This window comes from Lagopus muta, chromosome 6 (assembly GCF_023343835.1).
Source record: "Lagopus muta isolate bLagMut1 chromosome 6, bLagMut1 primary, whole genome shotgun sequence".
Classification (NCBI taxonomy): Eukaryota; Metazoa; Chordata; class Aves; order Galliformes; family Phasianidae; genus Lagopus; species Lagopus muta.
In genome coordinates, this window is record NC_064438.1 from 28,157,585 (window position 1) to 28,170,406 (window position 12,822).

The window sequence follows — 12,822 nt, forward strand, 5'->3', positions numbered from 1 at the left end:
ATTTTTTTAAATACAATCTTTGTGTCCCTTAGGAGGTATAATAGCCCCAGGGAGCAACCCCTTTCAATAAGAGCAGCTGAAGGCAAGGTTAACTTACACGGAAAGGCAATCTAAGCTGTGAGGTGGCCTGGCAGCAGTGGGCATTGCCCACATGTGCTGGGAAGCAGCCTGGAGCTGGGAAATGTTTGGACTGAGGCTGACTCAGACTTTTCCAGTTTAAGTAGCCATCTCTCAGGAAGCTGTTTGGTTTGAGTGGGAGATGTGGTGCTGGGAATCTGCCTGACAGACTGTGCAACTTAGTGCATTTACCAGTCAGGTTGGCGCTGACCTGCCTACTACAGTTGCAGCTGGGGGGCGCACAAGCAAGGTGCTCTGCACATTACTTAATAGTGGGGATGCAGCAGATACGCTGACTCCATGTATGGAGCCACTCCAGGCCTGCACCTGGAAAGAACCAAAAGGGAAGGGCATGGCCTAACAGGCTGGGGGTTTTGGTTAAAACAACACCACATAATGTGCTGTAGTGAAATGCTAGGTAATGGCAGCTCTATAGGTCTGGGTAGACTCAAGACGTCCAAAGGATGATCACTGCTCCTGATGTACTGGGCCTACATGTGAGTGAGTGATGAGGGAGAGGTAAGAGTGTAAGGTAAAAGCCACTCTTCAAGATTAATCAGGGGCTTAAAATAAAGAGTTTGATTGGGATTGAATGATGCTCTGGTGTGGTGTAGCGGCAATTTCTCGTAACAAGGGTTGAATCTCTTTCTCCATCTTAGAAAACCTGTGTGCTGCATGGGTATTTGGCAGTGAGCTAGAAAGATGCGAATCAACATGCTTCTATTTGTGGTGTGTGTGTGTGTGTGTGTATATGTGTGTGTGTACATGAGATACATCACTGGAGACTGAGATCAGGCCCAGTGGAACCGTATATGCATGCTTATTTTCTATTGCCCAACAGCTAGCACTCAGCAGTTCTAAGGCAGTTGATTTCTCCTTGTGTTTCAGAGGCCTTCAGATATGGCTGGCATGGGTAAGGTGTAAGAGGTCATGCTTTTCATGACTGTGAGCGCCTGCCAGTCTAGCTGAAAGTGTCAAAATATGCAGATGCTCCTGTAGCCTTAATATGGAGTTGCAGATGCCTGTGGGCCAGATGAGGCAGTGGTTAGGGAGTTAAGGAGTATTCTCATCTCTGAGAGCCCTTGCTGAGGGCTGGTGTGCCGGGGACAGGGCTCTGCTTGCAGAGGGCCGCATGCTCCCAGCCCCTCTGCTGGCAGTGCTGCGGCCATTGGCAGCAAGCAGCACGGGGCTCCTTTGCTGCTCGAGGCTTCCTGGGACCCACCAGATGGTGCTGTAACACTGCCTCAAGGAACGGCCCCTTATGGAGGAAACGCAAAACCCATCTTAAAATAGCCGTGTTGACCCAAACCATCACTTTTGTGGAAAAAAATATATATATATATTTGTATACCGAAAATACATAGCAGCACCCCTGCTTAGAGAACTGGAAACTCTGCTTTCCTCCCTCCGTGTGGTTTCCGGCACGCTCACCTGCTGAGGGCGGAAGGAAGAGGAGGGGAGCAGGGCCTCAGCACTCAGCTGAGGTGCGTGCTGCTCACACAGGATCTGTGGCAGCCCGTGTGCCACTTCCATCCCTCTGCCATGAGGGCCCACAGAGTGACCCAAGGGCTGTGGGCCTGTTTGTCACCCAGCTCCTCAGCAGCTCCTGAAGGATGCAGGCACAGCTTCACAGCAGGCACCAGTAACCACGAGCAGTTGGGAGGAGCGGGGGGGATGTTTTTACAACTGTAAAAACCACAAACCAACCACCCAGGAAACCTTCACAGACTGTTCTTGAGGGTGTTTGTTGAGGCTTAGAAGTAGCAAAGAGTTTGCAAATGCTCCTCTTCTGAACCAGAGAACTGCTGAGGAGCCAGCCGCCCAACACCTTCCTCACCCCCACACACAGACATGTACCTGCAGGAGCTGCCCAGGGCTGGAGCTGGCAGCCTCCTGCCATGGCCCTGCTTCCAGTTGGCACCAATGTCATTCAGTGGTACCACTCTTCTCAAGCAGATTGGTGACAAAGAAGCTTCAGGAAGTCACTTCTGGCTTGGTCTGGTGAAAGTGTCTCTGGATGTGCATTCTGAGCTGATGGCTTTCTGCTTTGTTTTACATCTCCTGCCCAAAGTAGCCCTCTCACAGCAGGGCAGCTATTCCCTGGAGGCTGCCTTGCAGTCTGCCCAGGGGCTCTGTCCCCAGGTGTGCCTTTCCTGTTCCGCCCTTTCTAAACAACCTCCCCGAGGCAGCCTTTCTGCATATCAGAAATAGAACTGTGCTCACACCAGCCTCTGCCTGCCTCAGGGCTCCAGGGAGGCTGCACCCTCAGGCCCAGCAGAGGCCCAGGCTGTTCTCCTTCTTCATGAGCCCTTTTACAGCGAGGGACCTCTGCTGGCTCTCTCTGTTCACTCCCAGGCAGAACAGGGGTCTGCAAAATGGCTCCCCCTCAAGACTAAATTCCTCTGCCTAAGAGCATGAGGCCACAACAGCCAGACAGGAGGCACCTGGAGGAGAAGGCTGGCCCCCAGACCACCAGGGCTCAGCTCCTGCCATCTGACAGCACTGTGGTGAGCTATTCCATCCTCTTATGGTCCTGAGAATGTGGGCTTGCCTTGTCCTATTTGTCCTTATCAGGACATCAGGGTACCTGCTGGGCTGAAAAGCAGGGAAGACAAAGGTAAATGAGGTGCCAACTGGTCCAGCTTCTCAGGGATTTTATTTACTCAGGATCTAGAAAACCTTGGGCAAATGCACAGGCCATTCTCAACAGTCTGTTTCATTGAGGATAAGAGACATCATATTGCCTTTTCCTCAGCTTAACAGCCCACCCACATTGAGCTCTGTCCTGTGCCTCTTCTCCCAGACAGGCTGATAAAACTGGAGCTCTGCTGCTCTGAGGGCACACTGCTGCATTGCTGCCATCTTCCAAGGGCCATCATGTAACAGCCGTGCAGTGTCACTGCCTGCTGACAGGCACCGGCCCCTTCGCATCCTCTCCTTTGCATTGCTTGCTTGTTTTCCTTCTTATTCCGAGAAGCAGCTTTATGCCATTTTCAGCCCCTGATTCTCCAGGAACAAATGCCAAACTGAAAGCGAATACTTGGGAATGTTGTCCTGGAGGTATTGACAGAAACACTTTCCATCATTTCATTTACTGAGAAAAACACCCTTGAAAACACACCACTGCGGAAAGCTTTTCTTGTCTTTGGCACCTCTGGGACTTCCAGCGTCTTCTTGGGGCGAGACCTTCACCGGGACCCGCCCCACTTCTCACTTGTGACCAAAGCACACAAATAGAGTGTAGAAAGCAGAGGAAGCGGCCGCTGCTGTCCGGCGTGAGGGAGCTGCCCATACTTCAAAGCCCTGCACAGGCAGGAAGAGCTGCGGGGCAATGCCGAGTGTGGGGCGAGGAAATGGCGGGGCTGATGGGACGTGAAAGCTGCGAGCGTGTCAAAGGCAGGACGGAAGTGTTGTAGGGGGGCAGCCCTATTTTTAGCCACCTCTTGCAGAACTTTGCTTGCACTCGCTGTAGAAGAGCTTCTTCCCTTTTCCTTGATGTAAGCGGAGCCTGTGGCGTTTGGGTCTGTTTTTATTTGGCCACTCACGCAATTGCACTGACTGAAAGGTCCCTTGAACACTGCTGACTCAAAAACACCCGTGGTCACAGAATCCTTGACAAGGAGAACAGAAAGCATCTGGCACTTCCCTGTCCCCATTTCAGGTCTGTGAGAGGTAGAACCCAAAGCTGAGGCTGCAGAGCGTGACTCTTAGTCATATCAACAGGGGATTTTGCAATTGGTGGGTGCGGGGTGCGAGGCAGGCAGTCTGCAAGCAAATCTGAAGTGCTTTGCAAAGCATTGGAGTGGGGTTCCTCTGCTGCCAGGCCTGCACAGCAGAGTGCAGCCCTCACTCCCTGCTGCCCTGCATGGGCTGCTCCACTTGGGTGCAAGTTAAGCACAAGTGAGCAGGCATGGTGAGCAGTGTGTGGCCGGCCATGGCTGCCCTGCATCTGCCTCCTGTTAACGTTTGCAGCAACTAACTTCTCTGCAAGGCAGAGTCCAGAACGGATCCCATTGAGTTTGGCCCAGCTTGGCTGGTGCCATTTAGCTCAGGGACAGGATGGAAGAATGGGGTTGAGACTCACAGAGCCAGCATCTCATTCCTACAGTGGATAACGGATTACCTATCTGTAGAGCTCATTCTTAAGCTGGATTGATTAAGGCAGAATTTGCAATTGTTGAATGAGAGATGACAGAATCATAGAATGGCTTAGGTTGGAGGGGATGTTAAAGATCATCCAGTTCCAGCCCCCTGCCGTGGGCAGGGATGTGGATGGAGAAGTGCTTTGTACTGTGACAATTTTATTTAGAAGCCAGAACTCCTTCGTAAGGAGGTAGTGGGAGGAGGAGGTTATTAACAATGCCACTCCTGTCCGAAGGAATGTGCTGGAAAGTTGCTTTGGCCTCTAGATGGCACCCCTATTATTCACACGTCAGAAAACTGAAAAAGCAGAAACGCCTTCCTTCTCAAAGCTGGACTTACAGGCAGGCCTAAAACGTCAGGAGCTCGGACCAAAACCTGCGGGCAGTCGAGATTACAGTGGGACCCATCTGGGTTTGTTTTTTCCCGTCGCCTTGCCCAAAAGGAGGAGTAAGGACTTGCTCCCCTCTGGGCTCTGTACTGGGTAATGGGCCGGGAGCTGCCACCGGGAACTCGTTCCTGAAGTCGTCTGGAAAGCGAGGCGGAGCTGCGGTGCTCTGCCCAGGGATGCGCCTCGCCCCGGGTGCCGGCGGCTCTGCTGGGAGCAGGAGGTCCGGGCTGTGCTGCTGTGTGTGACCCGTGGGATGTGGGGTGGCCAACTTCCACAGAACCAGAGCAGTGCTTTGCCAGAGCTATTTGTATACTAAATTGCTGTATTGTTTCAATTAAAAAAAAACGCAGCCAGGCATTTAATGGCTCCCATCTGCAGCCACTCTGGGTAATTCACTTCCCACTTCAAGGTTTGAAGTCTTCTTTTCTCTTTTAATCGCAGGGACAAAAAGGGAGAGTTAATGTCCCTCATGTTGATAGATCTATCTTCATGCTCTCTACTTTAAATGAGGTTAACCAGGCTTTTGAGGGAGAAGAGTCATAAATATTTCCTTGTGTGAGCAGAGATGCTGGCCAGGGAATCATGGGAATCCATCTCAGCCAGCTATTAACAGGCTGTTAACAGACTGTCTTTCTAATTGACTTAAATGTAACTTAGTTGACCCCATTTCAATATTTCCTGAGAACTCATAGTCTTTACTTTTTCCATCTGGTAATATCCTGGGAGCTAACTGCCATATTCAAAGAGGGAGCTGAGGGAACCAGATTCCAAAGGTGCTGGTGCCCCAGGGGCAAGGCTTGGAACTTACACGTCTGACCTGCACTGAAATCCAAAGCAGTCAGGACCGCTGCCTTTTTGAAATCCCACTGGGCCCCCTCTGGCATCTTTAATACCTCAATACTTGTAGTACCTCTCCAAGTGGAATGTGTGTGCGCACAGAAGGCAGACGACATCCATAGGGTACAGAAGTGTGGCATTCTTTTTAACTGATAGTTCAGGGATAGTTCACAATACAAGAAGGATGTCCTCTTGGGGCACCTAGTGAATAGCTGTCCTGCAAGCTGGACGTTCACCCAGTGTTCATGCACTGAGCTGCAGCAGCTCGCAGCGGGTTGGCTCACCCGGTCAGAAGCAAACTGCTCAGACTGTGGGCAGCTGTCAGGTCAAGGAGCTGTCAGAGGAGCAGTACAGCCTTCCTGCTACTGAGAAAGAGCAGAAAGGAGAATAAATGCTTAAGAAAAGGGGGAAACAGCTCTTAAAATAGTTGTTAGGTTGGATTTTGTGTGTGTGTGATTTTTTGGGGGAAGGAAGGGAGGCTGGGTTGATTTTTTTTTATGGTTTAATAAAGTAGAAGAAAATTTATAAGAAATTTATGTTCTGATTTGAATCCTACTGATGCTCATGGGAATCCCTTTAGTGAATATTGGACCCAGTCCAAGAAAAGCAGGCTATTATTCCCCTCACTTCTATTTATCCATAGCTGTGTCCTTCTGCTTGCAATCTTGTTAGAGTTTGCCAGTAGATTTAGTCTGAGCCTCATCAGCGGGGAACCTGGATAAGAAACTATGGTCAGCTGCCTCTCAGCTCTGAGCCAGTCTTCCTGAAAGAGTGACAGTAACTTTGGATGTCATGACTGCATGACACACAGCTGCAACCTTGACCTGGTAGGATCTCCTACAGTCAGACCCAGCAGAGGGGTATGTGACTTTTCTTTCTCTGTCATGCACTAGCCTGCTCTGCCAGCTGGATGATTTAAGCACACCAAAACCAGAACAGCTCAATAAAATGGTTTCTGCGTGAACAGTTCAATGAAAATATCTGTGATTGGTTGTGGTAGAAAATGCAAATTAAAAACCCTTTCGGATATACAAAAGAAAGACCAGAAAATCACCCTGTGTTGCCAGGACCAGAACAAAGACAGGCACTTGGAAGCTGTTCCCTGGACGTGTTCGAGGAATGTGTAGTTGTGGTACTAAGGAAGATGGTTTAATGGGCAACATTGGTAATAGGTGGACAGTTGGACTGGATGATCTTAGTGGTCTTTTCCAGCCTTCATGATTCTATGATTCTAAGCAACCTGGGCAGCTGGCTATGAGGAAGCAGGTTCCAGCCCTGTCTCTGCCAAAGAGTTTCTGGCTGCTCTCTTTAGTGTGTAGTTGCTAAACCTGTGCACCTGCCATGGAGGAGGTCAATGAGAAATCCTGGCTCTTGTTTCAGTGCCCTAGGGACATGGGAATGTTTTTGGGGAGTTTTGTACTTGCATCACTTGCATCTGTGCTGTCCTTGGTAAATGTGTTTGAGTTCCAAGAGGTTAGAGTCAGGAGTACTTGTGCTGCTTGGAAGGACATTTCCTACATGGACCAGGCTCCTCTCTGCTGTTCAGAGAGCAAGACAGCGTATGGGACAGGTGGTATGAACAGTCAGTAAGCTTGGGCTTGAAGCCTGAGCTTTGAGTTATCCACTCACAAGTCTATTAGCGCTTGGGAATTCAGACTGAAGTTATGTCAAAGGTAAGTCCACACATACTAAAAGGTTAGAAATATGATTTTGGGATAACTCACTGGCCTCTGCCTCTTCTCCCATCCTACCTCTCTGCTCTGTTACTATGATGAGGATCTCATGGGACACCTGAGGAGCAGCGTGGACTTAACTTGTTCTTGGGGACATGGGCTTGTGATTTGAGCAGCAGAGTGGCTATGGTGCTCCTGGTGAGGAGGGATTAGCCCTCACACAGCCCGTCAGCTGTCTGTCCTTCCGTGCTGTTGGTCTGCTGTAGGAGGTGCAGTGTGGGAGCACATTGGGTGTGAACACAGAGGTTTCTGCTGAGGCAGAATCAAGTGGTGTGACCCCGAAAAAGGGAACAGGAGCTGCAACTTCCACCCTTGTGGGCTAAGAGGAACGACCACCCCTGAAGTCCCAGGAAGCTACAGGCTGCTCCAGACCCACCCTTATGCGGAAAGGAACACACCCTTGCCTCTGTCTGCATGTGGCTACAGGTTCTTCGCTGCAGCCCAGCCCTCCTGCTGATGTGTGGCCTTTGGGTGGTGCGACACAGTGCTGCTGGGGAGAGGGCTGGCTGTGGTGGGCTTCCTTCTTACCTTACTGCCATGTGCTGCTCCTACAAGACAGCCTCCTGCCAGCTGGAAACCCAGCGCTGCCTCGTGTCTCCAAAATAAAGGTTTTGTCCTACAGTTTCATGACTGTAATTGTTAAGCAGCTCTGTTGTAAGCTTCCCACTATCTGCCTCAAGCAGCTCATCTCTGCGGTTCCTCCCATGCTAATCTCTGTGATCTGTGGCATGCATACAGCACTGGCTGGAACAGTCCCTCCCCTCTGCTGCACCGTATTTGCCAGAACAGGCATAACTCCAGATAACCGGATTTGAAACAATCAGAGCAGGAAGCGGCAATAACTGGCCTGGAGGGAAGGCGGGGAGTTGCCCATAGACAGTTTTTTAGAAGGGTGCCCAATCTGCGATATCTGATCTCTTTCCATGCTCCTTTAGCCCAGGTACAAAGGCAGGATGTAAAGCTTGCAGGAGTCATTTTCATCCTCTCTCCTTGGCTTCTGATTGAGTTCAGATCTGCACCATCTCTTTCTTAGTTCAGCGCTGTGTGTGTGGTGACACGCATACTGACCTATGTGTGCACATGAGGAAGACCTCCAGAGCTGCGTCTGCTTCAGACGTGGCACTGATGTCACCCCACGGATGTTGCCTCGCTGTGGACAACGCAGTGGATCAAAGTTGGTGTTATTTCTTCTGTGGAGCACGGGGACCTCAAGGATGGCTCTGGTGCAGCTGGCGCTCCCACGGCGGGCAACCACAGCCCGTGCCAGCCCTCTGCCCAACGTGCCTTCATACCGCGGGGGTCAGATTGGGCCGAGGCAGGTCCTAGGTGAGTGCTCCCACTGCTGAGCCTGCAGCTTGGTCACCAGCACCCTCCAGCCAGCCACATAAACATCACCCACCGGGCTCTGCTGCCCATCCCCTGCTCCCCCAGCCAAGGGTCACGAGCTGTGGCCAGCAGCCGGCTGCCAAATGCGGCCGTGGCTCTGTGCAGCCAGCCTGCGAGAGGTCGTCACACGCCTCCTTAAGCAAACAGGGATCCACGCCAGTTGATAAATCATTTACGAGGAGAAGTCAGAAGCAAGGAACTAGATTAACCAGGTCACTGGGTGTCCTGAGGGAATGACGTGTCAGTGGAGCTGAAACAGCAGATCCCGCAGTTGCAATCTGTTGCCTTCTTCTGTCCTGACAGCAATTCATGGAAATCCCTGGAACTAGACACTAGTGATGGAAAAATCCATTAGCTCATCCAAGTCAGCTTGCTAGTTAAAGCAGTCACTCCCATTGTGCATTTTTTGGCAGAGTTAAAATGTCTCAAGAGAGGGGATTTCCACCAGTTCCTTCTCAAGGGGAAACTATTCCACCTATCGGGAAAGCTGCCTCCAGTGGTGCTATTTTTGTAAAGGAGAAGTCACTCCAAGCCCGAAAGGGAAAACAGAAAGGTTCTGATGCAGAAACACAGGCAGCAGTAGTTAGCTTTCCCTGGCAGACATGTGCCATGCACAGCACATCTGCAATGGGAACACCAGAGGCCCACGTGTGTTTATATACATCCACCTAGGTGTGTTTGTGTGTATGCACAGCCTGCCTCTCCTTCCTCAGGCAGATTATGACCTTGTGCCTCCCTGGATAATCGACGTGTCGTATCGTGATCTCACAACCAGTTTACACTTATGTAATGCCACTGGCATCAAGGCGAAAAAAACTGCTAAATTGCTTTGAGGAGGGGACAGACGCGTAAAAAAGAAAGGCACCAGGTGATGCTGCTCCTCTGGCACACGCTTCCTGTCTGCATGGGGACATGGCATGTCCCTTAGGGGCCTCAGTTCCCCAGCTGTGTGCCAGGCACAGTGACCACCCTGCTGGGGTCTTGTGGCTGAACGCAACCACTGGCAGCACCCTGCCTGCAGCAGTTGGGAAGGTGCTGCAGCGCAGAGATATGTTGATGAGGCTTGTCGGCAGAGGCTATGGAGATTTTGGCAAACAGGATTTCAGCACCTGGGAAGCGCTGTGGGACAGTGGAGAAATAAATGAGCTGTGTGATTGTGATGGCATTTAAGGCCTTATCATTAGTTTCAGAGCAAGTTCTGCATTCAGATGAATGGGTGTAGCACTCATTGCTGAGCTAGAACCTGTAGAGATAGGGAGGATTGCTCTGTGCTCCCATTCAGAAAGCTCTCAGCCAGCAGAGCTGTAACTTGCAGTCCTGGTGCCTCAGCTCAGGAGCAGGGCTCTGCAGCTAGGGTAGATACAATGGCTATATTAGCAGCAAACAAACCCCACATTATCAAGGGCCCTGATTACCAGTGTGATGGGGTGTTGGCTATATGCCTCTTATGAGAAGAAGGCGGGGTACTGCCTGGGTGTTTGCCCTGGATTCTCAATTAGTTGTTTTATGTACCTCTCAAAACCTCACTGCTGGCACTGCTGCCTTCCCCTTCTAGGAGACCTGACATTCAGGCACCATGTTTTGCACAGATTTGACAGCCACATACCCATCAGTTACGTTGAGGCTGCTCTTGTGAGCACTCTCTGCATGTTATTGCAGGGTGGCTCGTGAATTCTATGCCGTGCAACCCTGGCTTTGGGCCGGGTGTGCTGCATTGCAGGGCTCTACTTTGTTTAGCACAAGCCACATTGAAGCACAAATGACATCTGTGAGGACTGACATGGTGTGGAAAGGGACCTAATCAAAACAGCATGGGTCAAATCCTAGGCCTTGGCTGGGTCCCTTTAATTGCTGTAAAGCCCCAGTGCCAGTTGACCTACTGAGCCCCTTGCCCCTTGCACCATGCAGGGATAAGAGCAGGTAAAGCCCGGTAACAGTTTAACTATGAGATTAACTCTGCCAGTGCCACTACAGAGGGCCCTCTGTTTCTCCAGACAAAAGGTGCTGACTCCAGGCTCCCCAGCACGTTGGCCCATGTTCTCCATCTCCTTCACCCACACCCTGCAGTTCCAGCCTGACCCTATGCGAAGGCAGGGAACCTCGGCTCTGTAGCCTTAGGTGCTACTGCCTGAAAGACGGCCAGAGAAAGAGCCATCTTCCTCTCCATTCCACTACATCTACAAGGTCCCAGTGCTCTGCAGAACCACACACCAAGGTAGGATGAGATGCAGGGAGGCCTGTAAACAGTCCAGGTGCTCAGTTATCTATCTTTCATGCTCCTAAGCACCACTGAAACCCTGGTTTCTCATGCTTTGAATTTCACGGGTGTTTGGCTGTGCAGGACCAGGCTCCTGAACTGTCCCAAAGCCCACAGATGACAAAGAGGTTCCTTCTTTGGGCTTCACCGTGGCAATGAATGGTTTTGCAGCTGGCTAGGCAAGAGGCAGCTAGGTGCAAGCTTAATGAGGATGACCTGCCTCAAAGGTTTCATTTAGAAGAAGAAAGTACCAAGTGTTTTACTTAAAAATGAACAGATGTGTAGAGCAAATTCTACCCTTCCCTCGGGTATGGTGAATCTGATCACAGCGCATCCTGCCCAGACCTGAGAACAGACAGACAGACAGACCTGTGTCACAAAGTGGAACAGACTGATGTGAACTCACCCGCACCAAGCTGGGGAGGAGTGAAACCATGCTCGTGCAGACTGCATGGAAAGCAAGCAGAGGTGATAAGGAGCGGGGGTGTTAGTTGTTGTTCTTGATTCTGCGTGGGAGAGAGGAGCAATATTGATGAAGACTGTAAACAGCAATAGATGCCACCAAGTAATGGCAACATACAGCCCTGAATGTACAGCTGCCATTAGGCACTGAGTGCCTCTCTGCTGAACGCTCGCACCAAAGGCAGCTTGGCTTCCAACAAGTGCCCAGCACTCCCAAGAGGCAGCATCCCCTGAGAACTGGGCTGCAGTCCTGATGACCGTGTGCTGTGAGAGCCATTTGCACCGGTGAGACAAATACTTTCCTTTCATTGCTTCACAGAACTACGTTTCCTCTTAGTTACTTGCACCAAGTGTGTGGGGCTGCACTAATGCAGGCCTGGCTGAGAAGGGGAAACAGGAATTGGGATGGAGACAGAGACAGGGCCAGGGCCAGCCCTGCCCAGCATGCAGATCGAGGCAGGTCCTCACAGTGCAGTGGAGTTGACCTACACCCTGGTGCAGTGTGTGTACCGTGTGATGTGGTTGAGCAGCACGCAGTCATGTTCAGCTGCCTGCCCTGTTATTGTGAGCAGCCTTGTGCTAGTTTCAGGCGTAATAACATCGTGACATAACAGCACACCATGCTGTGATGACACCAGCACACGGAGTAAGCCACGGTGATCTGATCTCATTCTGTACATGCTGAGATGCACACTGATGGCTCCCAGGACATGTGGGCGGCAGGTGGATGGGGCTGGCACGTCCCAGCACCAGGTGGGAACATGACTCCTGGCAATGTCAGGGCTGGGAGCTCGGCTCTGCAGCTCCAGCTCTGCCTCAACTGCAGCCGATGAGTCACTGCACCTCTCTGTGCTCACTTCTTCCATCTGTGGAAAGGTGACAATAACATTTCCTCACCTTACAGGGGGTGGGAGGTGTGTGCAAGGATGAATGAATGTTTACAAAGCACCTCTGAGCAGCACAGGCTGGTTGGACTGTGACTGGGAGGAACCAGCGCTCGCTCTCCACATTGCTCCTTCCTCCAGGCGAGGTGTCCTCAAGTAAACACTTCCCTCAGAGTCAACAGTCTTCAATGAGCACAAATGAGATAATTCCTCAGGAGAGAAACAGAGAGTGAAGAGTCAGCGCGCTGCCAGTAATTTCAATAAATTCCGTCACAGGAACAGCGGAGTAACCTTTACAAGAGAAAAAAAGAATAAAGTAGAAAAACAAATGAGCTGCGACCAAATTTTTTTTTGTTAAGTGGTACCGTGGTCTTAGGTTTCACTTCCCAAATGGGAAACAGAACAGAGAAGTGAATCGCCTTGAAATAAAAGTGAAGTTAATAACGGGACGCCTGTAGCTGCTCACCACATCCTGTGTATGCTGATCGCTCTGTTTATAGCTGGCACGAGCCCTTCTAGACTCTTCTCTACCAAGTGAGCCGGTTGCTGAGCCCAGCTGCGTTTCATCAGCGTGCAGAGGAGCCCTGCCTGCCACAGCCATGCTGCCGTCAGCAC